Source organism: Coregonus lavaretus (assembly GCF_964263955.1).
Source record: "Coregonus lavaretus genome assembly, chromosome: 14".
Taxonomy (NCBI): Eukaryota; Metazoa; Chordata; class Actinopteri; order Salmoniformes; family Salmonidae; genus Coregonus; species Coregonus lavaretus.
In genome coordinates, this window is record NC_140001.1 from 21400428 (window position 1) to 21417762 (window position 17335).

The window sequence follows — 17335 nt, forward strand, 5'->3', positions numbered from 1 at the left end:
TTTGTAGGTCACTTGATGTCATCCTATGGTTGTTGAGTGACATTCGAATGAGTTGGCGGTCATCCCGGTCAGTAGAGTCGTTTTCGCCCTCTGCCGGTCTGTAGCATTGTTGTCCCCAATGTCCGCTGCTTGACCTTGTTCTTATGAACCGCCGTCTTTGAAATTTTAAGGATGGAAGCAACCTGACGCTCACTGTATCCCTCTGCCAGTAAAGCCAGAATTGAACCCTTCTTTTCCTAAACTCAAAACTTTCTTTTTCAACTCTTTTGGCATGGTCAATAGTTATTTTTTGATTAATATTACTTTTGAGGTACTATTAGCACTGTTTTTGCCATCCAGCTGGTCCTATTGCAAGAGGATAGTGATGACCACAGCAGTGTTTTTTATACTTTTCCTCGTTAAATAAGATTTGGTTCAGGTGATCACCTAATCAGTACCTAATTCAGTAGAATGAGGTGTGCCTGTGTTGGAATTCAACAGACACTGGAATGGAATGGTTGTCATGCATGTAGAGATGCTGATTTAAGAAAAATTTGCAGTGGTCTCTTAATTTTTTCCAGAGCTGTGTATATATATACAAATAAATGTGTTGCCTGTTTTCATGTTATTTTGGCATTAATATGTGTCACATATGTTTGCAAACAAGGTAGAAACAACAACATTGAGTTAATAAAGCCGCATACAAACATGGTCTCTTTTTTGCTTTCTTGAGTAAGGCAGCTCCAAAATGCAGGTGTTTCAGCCTAGCTCAGTGCCTTCTGTGGTGATGGGGCAGCCAGCGGAGAATACGGAGCATAGGGGTTGGTAATGTTCTCTAGTTGCGCCGTGATTGTCTCAGTGTTCTGTCACTCATGGGGACACTACCTCACCTCAAAATCTACGGGGAGAGCTCGAAATTTGAAGCCGCTTGGGTGCTGCCATAGATTTACATTAGAAATGCCCATCCAAGAAGGCTCAAGGCATTGGCCACAGATAACATTACATCAAATCACGCTACCGTAGCTTTGATTGGACTGATCATGCCAACATCATACTTTCAAAATCTTAGCTAGCAAGCTAGACAAGCAGTCATCATCATGAATCAAGTCGACAATCTACTGGCAAATCCTTTTCAATCCTTGTCATATGAAGAGAAATTATAAATAAAACGTATAGGTGCTCATCAGCCATTAGACATAAACATTACACAACAAGTTGTAAATCGCAAATTCAACAATGAGTGTTTTGGAAGGAATCAGTGGCTAACTGCAAGAGTTGGAAAGCAATCACTAGCCTGCTATTCAGTGGAGTGTGTGTGGTCCAAGTCTGGGTTTGAGGGTCTCTTCTCCAAGCTTAAAAGGATAAACATTCACATACAACACCATGGGCCAGAAAAGTTTGAATACATTGGCCATGCTGTCAATCCAGCATGACTTCTGCCGCGTTCAAAACAACTGGAAACTCGGAACTGGGAAATCTCAGACTTCATTGAGCTCAAGACAACTGGGAACTCTGAAAAAAACAAGCTCCGACTGGGAGCTCCAACTCCGAATTCCAAGTCGGAAACTCTGGCCTCTTTCAAGAGCTCCGAACTGAAGATCACTGATGTCAAGATTCAACCTTGTTTTTCCCGAGTTCCAGTTGTCTTGAAAGCACCACAAATCCAGAGAATGCCAGACTTTGATGACAATGTTTTATGACAAGATTTGCCCACAAGAAGGACCGCCACGCCACCTTCCAGTTCAAGTGAGCACAGAACAACAAGGTGAGTCCAAAAATGTCTTGTATGCAGCTGCATAATGATGTAATATGCCAGGGAGATACATTGAGGGAAAAAAGTATTTGATCCCCTGTTGATTTTGTACGTTTGCCCACTGACAAATAAATGATCAGTCTATAATTTTAATGGTAGGTTTATTTGAACAGTGAGAGACAGAAAAACAACAACAAAAATCCAGAAAAACGCATGTCAAAAATGTTATAAATTGATTTGCATTTCAATGAGGGAAATAAGTATTTGACCCCCTCTCAATCAGAAAGATTTCTGGCTCCCAGGTGTCTTTTATACAAGTCTGGGTTTAAGGGTCTGGGTTTAATGAGGGAAATAAGTATTTGACCCCCTCTCAATCAGAAAGATGTCTGGCTCCCAGGTGTCTTTTATACAGGTAACAAGCTGAGATTAGGAGCACACTCTTAAAGGGAGTGCTCCTAATCTCAGTTTGTTACCTGTATAAAAGACACCTGTCCACAGAAGCAATCAATAAATCAGATTCCAAACTCTCCACCATGGCCAAGACCAAAGAGCTCTCCAAGGATGTCAGGGACAAGATTGTAGACCTACACAAGGCTGGAATGGGCTACAAGACCATCGCCAAGCAGCTTGGTGAGAAGGTGACAACAGTTGGTGCGATTATTCGCAAATGGAAGAAACACAAAATAACTGTCAATCTCCCTCGGCCTGGGGCTCCATGCAAGATCTCACCTCGTGGAGTTGCAATGATCATGAGAACGAAGCCCAGAACTACACGGGAGGATCTTGTCAATGATCTCAAGGCAGCTGGGACCATAGTCACTAAGAAAACAATTGGTAACACACTACGCCGTGAAGGACTGAAATCCTGCAGCGCCCGCAAGGTCCCCCTGCTCAAGAAAGCACATTTACAGGCCCGTCTGAAGTTTGCCAATGAACATCTGAATGATTCAGAGGGAACTGGGTGAAAGTGTTGTGGTCAGATGAGACCAAAATCGAGCTCATTGGCATCAACTCAACTCGCCATGTTTGGAGGAGGAGGAATGCTGCCTATGACCCCAAGAACACCACCCTCACAGTCAAAAATGGAGGTGGAGACGTTATGCTTTGGGGGTGTTTTTCTGCTAAGGGGACAGGACAACTTCACCGCATCAAAGGGACGATGGACGGGGCCATGTACCGTCAAATCTTGGGTGAGAACCTCCTTCCCTCAGCCAGGGCATTGAAAATGGGTCGTGGATGGGTATTCCAGCATGACAATGACCCAAAACACATGGCCAAGGCAACAAAGGAGTGGCTCAAGAAGAAGCACATTAAGGTCCTGGAGTGGCCTAGCCAGTCTCCAGACCTTAATCCCATAGAAAATCTGTGGAGGGAGCTGAAGGTTCGAGTTGCCAAACGTCAGCCTCGAAACCTTAATGACTTGGAGAAGATCTGCAAAGAGGAGTGGGACAAAATCCCTCCTGAGATGTGTGCAAACCTGGTGGCCAACTACAAGAAACGTCTGACCTCTGTGATTGCCAACAAGGGTTTTGCCACCAAGTACTAAGTCAGAGGGGTCAAATACTTATTTCCCTCATTACAATGCAAATCAATTTATAACATTTTTGACATGCGTTTTTCTGGATTTTTTTGTTGTTATTCTGTCTCTCACTGTTCAAATAAACCTACCATTAAAATTATAGACTGATCATTTATTTGTCAGTGGGCAAACGTACAAAATCAGCAGGGGATCAAATACTTTTTTCCCTCACTGTATGTATACTGTAGCTAAGAAAGCAATACTAATTGTATGTTGTGTAGTAAGCTGTTAGTAGCCCATGTGCCTCACCCTAATAATTTGGTCCCTTTCCCCCTCATAACTTAGCCTACTGTTCTGACTTGGTAGTGCACATATAGCCTAAAGCCTGTTTTAGAGAAAAGTAATCATCGAATATTGTAAGAGCTTTTATTGTCTGCTTATATGCCCCCTTTATTTATCCTATGGTTCTGACTTGGTGTACAGGGAGAATATTGTAAGAACGGCCCATGTTCTGAATTCTGTCACTGTACATTTCAAAAGTGCTGAACAAATAGTTATATTGATTGAGTCCGTCCTAGCTCGCTCATTAATGTCTTATTCGAAATTACGGATTGCCTCTTATCCGCTCGTCGTTCCCTTATGCCATAGTTTGTACATCTCAATTGTCAGTAGAAACCGCAGTATGCTGCCATATGACTGGTTTCACATTTGTCTCCTGTGATTATAAGGTAAAATACACTGCTCAAAAAAATAAAGGGAACACTTAAACAACACAATGTAACTCCAAGTCAATCACACTTCTGTGAAATCAAACTGTACACTTAGGAAGCAACACTGATTGACTATAAATTTCACATGCTGTTGTGCAAATGGAATAGACAACAGGTGGAAATTATAGGCAATTAGCAAGACACCCCCAATAAAGAAGTGGTTATGCAGGTGGTGACCACAGACCACTTCTCAGTTCCTATGCTTCCTGGCTGATGTTTTGGTCACTTTTGAATGCTGGCGGTGCTTTCACTCTAGTGGTAGCATGAGACAGAGTCTACAACCCACACAAGTGGCTCAGGTAGTGCAGCTCATCCAGGATGGCACATCAATGCGAGCTGTGGCAAGAAGGTTTGCTGTGTCTGTCAGCGTAGTGTCCAGAGCATGGAGGCGCTACCAGGAGACAGGCCAGTACATCAGGAGACGTGGAGGAGACCGTAGGAGGGCAACAACCCAGCAGCAGGACCGCTACCTCCGCCTTTGTGCAAGGAGGAGCAGGAGGAGCACTGCCAGAGCCCTGCAAAATGACCTCCAGCAGGCCACAAATGTGCATGTGTCTGCTCAAACGGTCAGAAACAGACTCCATGAGGGTGGTATGAGGGCCCGACGTCCACAGGTGGGGGTTGTGCTTACAGCCCAACACCGTGCAGGACGTTTGGCATTTGCCAGAGAACACCAAGATTGGCAAATTCGCCACTGGCGCCCTGTGCTCTTCACAGATGAAAGCAGGTTCACACTGTTCACATGTGACAGACGTGACAGAGTCTGGAGACGCCGTGGAGAACGTTCTGCTGCCTGCAACATCCTCCAGCATGACCGGTTTGGCGGTGGGTCAGTCATGGTGTGGGGTGGCATTTCTTTGGGGGGCCGCACAGCCCTCCATGTGCTCGCCAGAGGTAGCCTGACTGCCATTAGGTACCGAGATGAGATCCTCAGACCCCTTGTGAGACCATATGCTGGTGCGATTGGCCCTGGGTTCCTCCTAATGCAAGACAATGCTAGACCTCATGTGGCTGGAGTGTGTCAGCAGTTCCTGCAAGAGGAAGGCATTGATGCTATGGACTGGCCTGCCCGTTCCCCAGACCTGAATCCAATTGAGCACATCTGGGACATCATGTCTCGCTCCATCCACCAACGCCACGTTGCACCACAGACTGTCCAGGAGTTGGCGGATGCTTTAGTCCAGGTCTGGGAGGAGATCCCTCAAGAGATCATCCGCCACCTCATCAGGAGCATGCCCAGGCGTTGTAGGGAGGTCATACAGGCACGTGGAGGCCACACACACTACTGAGCCTCATTTTGACTTGTTTTAAGGACATGACATCAAAGTTGGATCAGCCTGTAGTGTGGTTTTCCACTTTAATTTTGAGGGTGACTCCAAATCCAGACCTCCATGGGTTGATAAATTTGATTTCCATTGATAATTTTTGTGTGATTTTGTTGTCAGCACATTCAACTATGTAAAGAAAAAAGTATTTAATAAGATTATTTCATTCATTCAGATCTAGGATGTGTTGTTTAAGTGTTCCCTTTATTTTTTTGAGCAGTGTATATCTAAAACAAGTGGTTTATATTTACAATTACTTTATCCAATCAGATTACTCATTTACCAAGCTCTTATCAATAGCGCTTATCAAGCTGTAAATTACGCGCATGAATGGTGTTATCTCTATCTGAAAAAATTAAGTAGATGCTTTTTTCACTTTCGCTAGACCTTATTCATGGTGTCCTCACGCGTAAAGGTGGTGGAGTTATTAGGGAATTAAGTCAAGGTCAGAATACGGCTTATCTGCAGACACGCCTCTGCCACACCTTCAGTGGTGTAAAATACTTAAGTAAAAATACTTTAAAGTACTACTTAAGTAGTTTTTTGGGGTATCTGTACTTTACTATTCATATTTTTGACAACTTTTACTTTTACTTCACTACATTCCTACAGAAAATAATGTACTTTTTACACCATACATTTTTCCTGACACCCATAAGTACTCGTTACATTTTGAATACTTAGCAGGAAAGGAAAATGGTCCAATTCACGAATTTATCAAGAGGACATCCCTGGTAATCCCTACTGCCTCTGATCTGGCGGGCTCACTAAACATAAATGCTTCATTTGTAAATTATGTCTGAGTGTTGGCGTGTGCCCCTGGCTATCCCTAAATTTAAAAAACAAGAAAATTGTGCAGTCTGGCTTGCTTAATATAAGGAATTTGAAATGATTTGATACTTAAGTATATTTTAGCAATTACATTGACTTTTGATACTTATATTTAAAACAAAATACTTTTTGACTTTTACTGAAGTAGTATTTTACTGGGTGGCTTTAACTTTTACTTGAGTCATTTTCTATTAAGGTATCTTTCCTTTTACTCAAGTATGACTATTGGGTACTTTTTGCACCACTGCACACCTTCATTTATTCAACCTCCACCCAAAACAAATAGCAGGTGAATAGCATGCTATTCTCATGGTTAAGTTCAAGGTCAGAATAGTATAGAAAGAAAAGTACATAAAAGGGGGTCGGAATCGGGCCCTATAAGAGGAACTGGAGCTCAAGCAGTAGAAAATGTAACGTCTATGACGCTCACAAGCTACACAAGTGTCTTTAATATGTAAGGGTTTCTTCTACATAGATCATATGAAATCCCAGGACATAGTGTATATAATGCTGTAATAAATTCACGTATAGTTGCTGTCACAAACTCCAAACTCCACACAGTTGTCACTGACTGTTGGATATTCATTTCCCAGTGAGCAAACGATTTGTGTACTTACAGCATTCATATAAATTCATTTTTATCAGGTTTTTGCTTTGGCGACCTTATTTTTAAATTGATATCAGTAAAACTCATGAATACAACTTAGTGCTGAGCAATTAACTGACATTTCTTATTTTTTTCGGTTATTAATCAACTAATTGACCGAGGTCAGTTCAATTACTTGAATTACATTTCGTTCGGTTTTTTTGTGAGCCCAACACGCAATTTCTCTAGATAGAAATCAAATCATTCACGAGGGAAATCGGAGAAATCAAGTCAAGAACTATGTGGGACGCTGGGCTGAAGGGAGTTGTAGTTTTTGATAAGCACATTTTCAACCTAGTTCAATGCAGAAACGTGGTAATTAACTACAATGACCATCATCCTTTGCGCAAGTTTTTTTTTTCCGGCTCAGAGACTTATCAGAGAGCAAGAGTCGAAGCGAGAGGTTTCACTCTCACTAAATCTGTCCAAAATAAGCCCAATGCGTTTCTATGAGCTTATTTTGGACCTAAGCTTGTCGCCTGCCTTCGTTGGCCTTCCCGCCTTTGGGACAAGGACTCCCATTGTTTGGACATAGACATGAGCATCTCATCATTGTATGCAGCTCTCTAGATCAGGGGTGTCAAACGTCCGGCCCTGTGGGCCGGATCAGGCCCGCAAACGGGTTTAATCCGGCCCGCGAGATGATAAAAAAAAAAATATATAATAATAAATTATAATAATAATAATAATAATAATTTTGTAAAGTATAAAAATGCGCTGCAATTTTTCAATAAAATAAACTGCTGTTCCAATTGCGTCCACTGGATGGCGGATTAGCAATTGTGTTAAGCAAGCAAACTGTTTATACCGGGGCAGAGCAAGTAGGTCAAGCACGTGCAGCCAATGAGCTACTTTGTTTTGCCCGCGATATTTATTACGGCTTCTACTTTTAACATTATGTGCTTTGGCACCCTCATTGCCCCAATATGTCTCTGTCAAAAAAGAGAAAAGTGGACGCAGAGTGCAGAGTGTTTCAAGAAAAATGGTCATCCTATTTATGCTGAAAGAATATAACCTTCGTCGCCACTATGTGAGTCTTCATGCCGACAAATATGACAACTTTCAAGGACAGCGGAGATGAGAGAAGGTGAATGAACTGTTGGCGGGTCTGAAGAAACAGCAGTCCGTGTTTACTCACAGCCGAGACATCAGTGACGCTGCAGTGAAAGCTAGCTACCTCATTGCTAATGAAATCGCAGTGGCTTCAAAACCATTTAGTGAGGGTGAATTTGTAAAAACATGCATGATGAAGGCAGCGGAGATTGTGTGCCCTGAAAAGCGGCAGGCTTTTGCAAATATCAGCCTGACAAGAAACACAGTTGCAGACAGGATTTCCGATCTTTCAGTGGATTTGGACAGCCAGTTGAAGCAAAAAGTAAAGTCATTTATTGCGTTTTCGGTTGCAATTGATGAAAGCACGGACATTACAGATGTTGCACAACTGGCCATTTTCATCCGCGGAGTTGATGACACATTGACCGTCACCGAGGAGTTCGTGGAGTTGGTGCCGATGACAGATACAACGACAGCAGCTGATATAAAAAAAAAAAAATAAATAAATATTTTTACCGCACTCGTCGGCGCGCTGGACAGGGTCGGAGTGGACTGGTCCCGCACTGTCAGCCTGGCTACAGATGGTGCGCCCTCAATGATCGGGAAAAAAGCAGGCGTTGTGACAAAGTTCAGAGAGAAAGTGCAATCTGCAAATGGAGGACGTGATTTTTTGACTTTTCACTGTATTTTGCACCAGGAGGCTTTGTGTTGCAAGTCATTAAAGATGGATAACGTCATGAAGGTGGTCATCCAAACTGTTAATTTCATCCGATCCAGAAGCCTGAATCACCGTCAGTTTGACAGCCTTCTCAGAGAGAAAGACCACATCTATGGCCTGCCATACCACACTGAGGTAAGATGGTTAAGCCGAGGTGCTGTGCTGAGGCGTTTCTTTGATTTACGAGAAGAAATTGAACAGTTCATGGAAGAAAAGGGCAAACCAGTGTTAGAATTTCATTCCGCAGAATGGATGCAGGACCTTGCATTTATGGTGGATGTTACAGAGCACCTGAATAACTTGAACAAACAGCTGCAAGGGCGCAAAAAAGTTGTCACGCAGTATTATGACAGCATACGTTCTTTCAAGTTGAAGCTGTCATTGTGGGAGACGCAACTTGCCGGTGGTGATGCAGCTCACTTCCCCTGTCTGAAAAATGTGTGCGCGACCCAACATGTGGCAGACATGAAGCGGTTCAAAGATAAAATAACGGGACTGTTACGGGAGTTTGAGCAACGCTTTCAGATTTATGTTTATATGTTTTTATGTTGATGTGCTATTGTTTTTAATTGATTTTATTTTATTTGTATATTTAACCTATTCTTGACTCTGTGGTTCTTGCACTTGTTTGGGGAACAGGATTTCATTATTTTTATCTACATTTCTGCCTGAGAAATGACACCCTGATATAGTTCTGTGATATACTTCTGTGAATCACTGAGGCATTGTGTGTTTGTGTGTTCTTTGTCCTCAGAACTTTCAAATAACTTGAGGTGTTTTATGATTAATAGTGATGTTGTGCTTTTGGACACTGTCCTCAGGCTCCAGCTTTATGTTTATATGTTTTTATGTTGATGTGCTATTGTTTTTAATTGATTTTATTTTATTTGTATATTTAACCTATTCTTGACTCTGTGGTTCTTGCACTTGTTTGGGGAACAGGATTTCATTATTTTTTATCTAAATTTCTGCCTGAGAAATGACACCCTGATATAGTTCTGTGATCTGTGAAACAGTTCTGTTAATCACTGAGGCATTGTGTGTTTGTGTGTTCTTTTTCTTTAGAATTTTCAAATAAACTTGACGTGTTTTATGATTAATAGTGATGTTGTGCTTGTACTATTTTGGACACACTGTCCTCAGGCTCCAGCTTTATGTTGTATGTTGATCGTATTAAAACAAAGAAAACAATCTGAAGTTTTTAAAAAAAAGTTATATATACGATGATTTTTCCGGTCCGGCCCACTTGGGAATAGATTTTCCTCCATGTGGCCCCTGAGCTAAAATGAGTTTGACACCCCTGCTCTAGATGGATACACTTTTACCCATGCTACGTTAGGTTAGATGCACACAGACTGCATAGGCCGCATGAGAGAGGAATGTACACAACAAAACCAGAAGAGGGACAGAGACAGTTCGTGAAAGTATACCTTATGTACTTTGAAGAACTAGTAAAACTCATCAGACAGCTCTGCAGCACCTAGGCAGGCTAGCTAAATAGGATGACTAAAGACAGTACAGTATGGGGAGCACATTCAGTGGGGGAAAAAAGTATTTAGTCAGCCACCAATTGTGCAAGTTCTCCCACTTAAAAAGATGAGAGAGGCCTGTAATTTTCATCATAGGTACACGTCAACTATGACAGACAAATTGAGATTTTTTTTCTCCATAAAATCACATTGTAGGATTTTTAATGAATTTATTTGCAAATTATGGTGGAAAATAAGTATTTGGTCACCTACAAACAAGCAAGATTTCTGGCTCTCACAGACCTGTTGTTATGTGGGCAGCTTGTCTCTCCCTTTTCTGTTTCCCTTCCTCCTTGTTTTGTCCCCTCTTTGTCTGTTGTATCTGTATGTGTGTTTGTCCCCATTATGTGGGTGTGTCTGGAGTGGATCGGGGGGCGTGCTCAGGATCTGCCTCTCCTGTGCAGCTGCGGGTTGTTTCCAGTGATTCCTGCCTGCGCAGCTGCATCCTATTCTCTCATCAACCTGCACTACTAATTCCTGGGCATGGCTCTCCACCGGCGCCAGATCGTTGTTCTTACTAGAGCGGTAACTTGGCTCACCAGTAGAGTAAATTGTCTTTGTCTTCAGCCTGGCTCTTTACTCTCCTTAACCTGTCGTTTGTTTTGTCTTCAGTTCAGACATACCTCCCAACCTGCCTGCCTGCCTTCCAGCCTGCCTGCCTGCCTGCCTGCCTCAGCCTCTCCTTCCTCCGGAGCCGACTAGCCCACTCTGTTCCTTTTCTTCAGTAGTTTTTTGGACTAAGACAAATTGAACTTTTATTAAAATAATTTTTGTTTCTTCCACTCCCTTAGTCGTGTTTTGTTTCTCTGAGTGCTGGGTTTAACCATAGCTTAACACCTGTAACTTCTTCTTGAAGAGGCTCCTCTGTCCTCCACTCGTTACCTGTATTAATGGCACCTGTTTGAACTTGTTATCATTATAAAAGACACCTGTCCACAACCTCAAACAGTCACACTCCAAACTCCACTATGGCCAAGACCAAAGAGCTGTCAAAGGACACCAGAAACAAAATTGTAGACCTGCACCAGGCTGGGAAGACTGACTCTGCAATAGGTAAGCAGCTTGGTTTGAAGAAATCAACTGTGGGAGCAATTATTAGGAAATGGAAGACATACAAGACCACTGATAATCTCCCTCGATCTGGGGCTCCACGCAAGATCTCACCCCGTGGGGTCAAAATGATCACAAGAACGGTGAGCAAAAATCCCAGAACCACACGGTGGGACCTAGTGAATGACCTGCAGAGAGCTGGGACCAAAGTAACAAAGCCTACCATCAGTAACACACTACGCCGCCAGGGACTCAAATCCTGCAGTGCCAGACGTGTCCCCCTGCTTAAGCCAACACATGTCCAGGCCCGTCTGAGGTTTGCTAGAGTGCATTTGGATGATCCAGAAGAGGATTGGGAGAATGTCATATGGTCAGATGAAACCAAAATATAACTTTTTGGTAAAAACTCAACTCGTCGTGTTTGGAGGACAAAGAATGCTGAGTTGCATCCAAAGAACACCATACCTACTGTGAAGCATGGGGGTGGAAACATCATGCTTTGGGGCTGTTTTTCTGCAAAGGGACCAGGACGACTGATCCGTGTAAAGGAAAGAATGAATAGGGCCATGTATCGTGAGATTTTGAGTGAAAACCTCCTTCCATCAGCAAGGGCATTGAAGATGAAACGTGGCTGGGTCTTTCAGCATGACAATGATCCCAAACACACCGCCAGGGCAACGAAGGAGTGGCTTCGTAAGAAGCATTTCAAGGTCCTGGAGTGGCCTAGCCAGTCTCCAGATCTCAACCCCATAGAAAAGCTTTGGAGGGAGTTGAAAGTCCGTGTTGCCCAGCGACAGCCCCAAAACATCACTGCTCTAGAGGAGATCTGCATGGAGGAATGGGCCAAAATACCAGCAACAGTGTGTGAAAACCTTGTGAAGACTTACAGAAAACGTTTGACCTGTGTCATTGCCAACAAAGGGTATATAACAAAGTATTGAGAAACTTTTGTTATTGACCAAATACTTATTTTCCACCATAATTTGCAAATAAATTCATTAAAAATCCTACAATGTGATTTACTGGATTTTTTTTCCTCATTTTGTCTGTCATAGTTGACGTGTACCTATGATGAAAATTACAGGCCTCTCTCATCTTTTTAAGTGGGAGAACTTGCACAATTGGTGGCTGACTAAATACTTTTTTCCCCCACTGTAACTATAGATGTACTGGCTGGCTGACTGCTACTGCCTGAGCAGAGATGAGATTATTAATTTAAGTAATAAAAAATAAGTCATCAAATAAAAACATCAAAAGTAGTATACACAACTGAAATGTTGTATTATTTCATAGTAATTTCCTATTTTTCTATTGATGTCTACCCAACGTGGACCTGACAAAGACAATGGAATATTTTCAATGTTTTGGCAATTGAATGTTCACTATTTTTGGCTTTGGAATTTCCATTAAAAAGCTCTAAAATCATTGTAACATCATTATTTCATAATACATTTCATGTTTAAAAAAATAAAAAACTGTGATTGAAAACCGTGATTATTTTTTAATAATCAAACCAAAACCGAACAACCTGAAATAGCACTATTCGCTCAGCACTAATGCAACTGTTTATGTCAAAAAAATGTGTGTTCTACTTGTAGCTCTGGTTGTCCTGAAAAGAAAATGGTGAAACACTTCATTGTGAAGCTAAATGTAAGGGCTGGTAAATGCAGATAAATGAAAGTCAGATAAATGAAAATACGTTTTTTGCTGGGGTTCCGGGACTGAATGGGTTAACACCCTCATTGGTGATGGAGGTGAGTGATGAGAGGAGAGGGGCTCAGCTTGGAGGGAGGGGGTCTGTGGTGTTAGACCCGGACGTTACAGACCATTTGAGCTGCTGTGTCACGGCTAGGACTGGGAAAGGGTAGATGCGCCCCGTGACAGACACCATAGGTTGTCCTCAGGATTACCAGGGAGACCTCCCATGACAGCCCCACAAGCTTTTCCTCCAGGTCTGGAGGGGAAGTGGGAGGACTGGGGTGTATCTGCTTTAGTATTCACCACAGTGCCTGCATGCATACCCAGCCCCCATCTCTCTCACACGTCACCAACATTCAGCAGCCAGTGACAGAAAATGACCATAAAGCAAAATTTACTGCCGGTGAAAACTGTTACTCCACAGCTCGAGCAAAGCTAGTTTATCTCTTCATAACGATGCTCAGAGCACAGGGCATCCCGGAGAAGAGGGGAACGGAAGAGCTAAAGGAAGAGGAGGCCGTGGTGGTAGCGAAAGACAGTAAAGAACGAGAGGAGCGAGAAGGTCAAACAAACTACCCCATTGAGGGCACATTTATTTTCCACATGAAACACACAAACATGCAACAAAGTCATCACAATCCAATAAAGACTGATTAAGATTAAGAAGCCCTTTAATGTTTTATCAATATCTCTAATCTTGCCTTTATTTTTTGTCATTCATTTTATTATACACTTTAAATCTCATTTTCTCTTTGTGTGTTTTTTTTATTTTTATATGTAATATGTTGCTTCTGATGAGAAATGAAATGTGAATATTGAACCATAGCCACATGGCTCTGACATTTTGTCAGTAAAAAATGGGCATTGAAAATGCAGACAATTACCTAATACATATGATTGATTACCTTTTATGTGAAACAGGAAGAGAGAGAGAGGAGCACCAAAGTGCTATTTCATGCTCATCTCTCTCCATCAAACCCTCTTCAGAGGTCAAAACACAGATAAACAGTGGAGTATGGAGCAGTCCACCATGCCACTCCACAGAGGACACAGCTCAATGACATCTCTAATGATTCCATAACATTTTTCACATACTAAATGTTTGCTTTGTCAGCCGACTTGTTTACATCTTGAGTAACATGCATTTATGATCTTTTTTTAGTTCAACCCCCAAACGTCTACTGTTTCAACATTTTAGGAGCTTAAACCAAGCATTTTCACACACACACACACACACACACACACGCACACACGCACACGCATGCACACACACACACACTCACTCACACACACTCTCTCTCACGCCTACACAGATACACACCAAATTGTTGCAGGCATATCTGTTTACACAGATAAGTGCAATATGCTGTGGAGGTTATCAATATGATTGTGAGGTAAACTCCTCATGAGAAAGGATCCCACACCTAATCAATATATGCTATGGAAATTGTATGGAATGTATCTTTAATTACTGTAATATAACAATGTTGCACACTATGAATGCTCAATTGAAGACAATCAATCTTTTAAAAAATACATACAAAATATATGTGTTCTCCTTTATGGAGCATTTCAGCTATACCCTTGGATCACTGTCTCCCTTGGTCACAAATGGACATGCCTTACAGAATGTTGAACATCCATTCTCATGTCCCCAACACCTGATCCCTCCTGCTACGCATAAGGTACAAATTGGTCGCATATATAATTGCATAAACTCTATTCCTCTGTCCAAAACTAGACAATAAAATGTATGCTCACAATAAAGCTCCCCCATGTACAGACCACTGAATGTACACACCTGAAAAGCTGAGGAGGCCTAGACCATTAAATATTTGATTAATATTACATTTACATATGTAAGCATTTGGAAACTGGAAATGTGAGCATGATCTGATCTTGAAATATTAACTGAAACCATTTTCCCTGTACAACTCAATGAGTCTCACTTAAAATGGAAAATTCCCTGATAAGACTGAAAGCATTTATTTCCTGTTTTTCCCCATTACGAGGGTGACAAAAAGCTTAAAATGTGTAAACTTGCAAAAGGATAAAGAAGAAATGAAAAGACAAAATGACTTGTTTTTCACTCTCACCAGTTTGGGGGTACTGACAGTATCCACCTATTGGTTCTATTAGGTTATACAAGGTAAATGACAAATAATAAAGAGGACTTACTGTACTTACTGAATCCCTCAGGGGCTCCACTACACAGAATCTACATTAACAACAGCAGCAAACGCTAAAACTACTGCTAATACAGTATAAGACGCTCATAACCTGGCATATACATTTCAACAGTCCCTGACATACTGGCAAATAAATATATGCCAGATTTTATGTATTCATGTTAATATGTTTCTGTGTGTATAGATATGTGGGTGGGCAGATGTGAATGTATATATTCTTATATAGAAGAGTATAAAAATAAATTAAACTTACACCATATGACTCAAATTGAGCATACATGTACATTTAAAGGTAGATCACGTCTGCAAATGTATAGATATATACTGTATATATATTTGAAGCAATACAAGACAAGTTTATAAACATGAAAATAAAGAACAGCAGATATTGTAGCGAATATATTTAAAGACATCTTCCAAAAATGAAAGGATCAATTAAAGAAAACTGCTGCTTCAAAGTGCTACGGAAGACTATGATTCAGTCCAAAATATTCAAAAGCATTTAAAGGATCAAACCCTGTGAAGTGGGTGGCATACCATAAAACCTCAACACGAATCTCTTCTGGATTATACCAACATCTCCACTCATTAAAATTGTTCAGATCCTACTCAAGGAGAGAATTATGCAACCTAAAGGATAACTGTCATTTTAGGTAAAAGAAACATCACAAGATTTCATCATCAGACTTAGGGCTCGATTCAATCTGTATCGCGGAAGTTCAGTGCTATAGCACGATTGAAATGTAAAGGTAATTCCCAATTGAGCCGACATATACAGCATTTACAGTGAAAGCAGTCTCCACAAACATGGAAACATTGCTTTTACATATCAATGGAATGAATCTAGCCCTAAAACCTTCAAGAACTATTTAGCTTATGGGCATAGAATCTGTGGGGATGGAAGGGAGGAGGGAACAAAGGGAGGGGATATTCCCAGTGCAACATCAGCTTCACATACTGTACTTTATAGAACAACATTCTGAGTGATCCTACTGTAGAATGAGCTCATCTAGCTGCTGAGGAAAGGGGAAACACAGCAGTATCAGACCTTAGTATCATACAGCAGTATCAGACCTAAGTATCATACAGCAGTATCAGACCTAAGTATCATACAGCAGTATCAGACCTAAGTATCATACAGCAGTATCAGACCTAAGTATCAGAGCCATCAGACAGTGTTGGTTGGTGGTGGGGTGGGGGTCTGTTGGCTACAGCACCGGGGAACAGCAGAGGCTCATCATGCAACCAACCCAGCACTGCAGAGCAGAGAGGAACACCAGGCTTGTACATCACAGGTTGTGTGTGTGTGTGCATGTGTGAGGGCAGCTCTGCCTACTCTACTGTATGATGGATATCCTAGAAGAGGAGAGTCATTCTCTGAGGTGGACATCGCTCCCTGAGAAGCATGTTCTGCTCCTCTGTTCAAGGACTAGACGGCCAGAGAACTTCTTAATGCCACAGCACACACTCAAACACACATGCAAGTAGGCACACACATGTGCTGCGAGTGTGATAGCTCATGCCAATGACTGGACCTCCTCTGCAGGGAGAATAATAAGGCAGGCTTATTCACAGAGGTCAGCGTCATCAATATGTCAACAAAACAAACGAGGCTAACCTTGGAGTGGAGCGAGGTGTGCTCGACTGCCTCAGTTCTTAACTTACAGGAGCATACATTTTTAACAAGCATCTAACTGGTTGGTAAGATGCTTGTGTATGAACCTATATCAGGTTTCACTTCCAAAGGCATCCTCTCTGGTTGGCACACCATTAGAATAGACATTTACTGTGAGACAGCTGAATCCTCAGATCCTCTGACTGGCTCTCTGTCAGGTGGTGCATGCGAACCTTCAACAGACTCATTGGCCAGTGGCACAAAGCACTGTGAAATGGCCCTGTGTAGCCAATCAGAGATGCCCTCTCTCCTTTCTGAGAATCACATAGTCGTGACCGTCCACTCAGATCTACAGACAGCTTTGGTGTGGAAAACCACCAAGCTAAAACTAAGCAATAGGCCTCACTTTAAAAAAGATTCTCACTAGCAACCACATCAGCATGTCACAACAAGTTGAACTGTGTAGATTTGGTGTGAATTAGACTAATAAGAGTCAGATCTGGAATAGGAACCATGCTTTTAAAATTATATAAGTACATTCTGCATATTAAAATTCATGTCATTATTATGTCATTTGCTATATATTAGTTTGCCCACATACAGAATATGAGGTCTTTAGGTCTGTTTTGGGTGTGGGGAGTAAAGGACGGTTATCTGGGC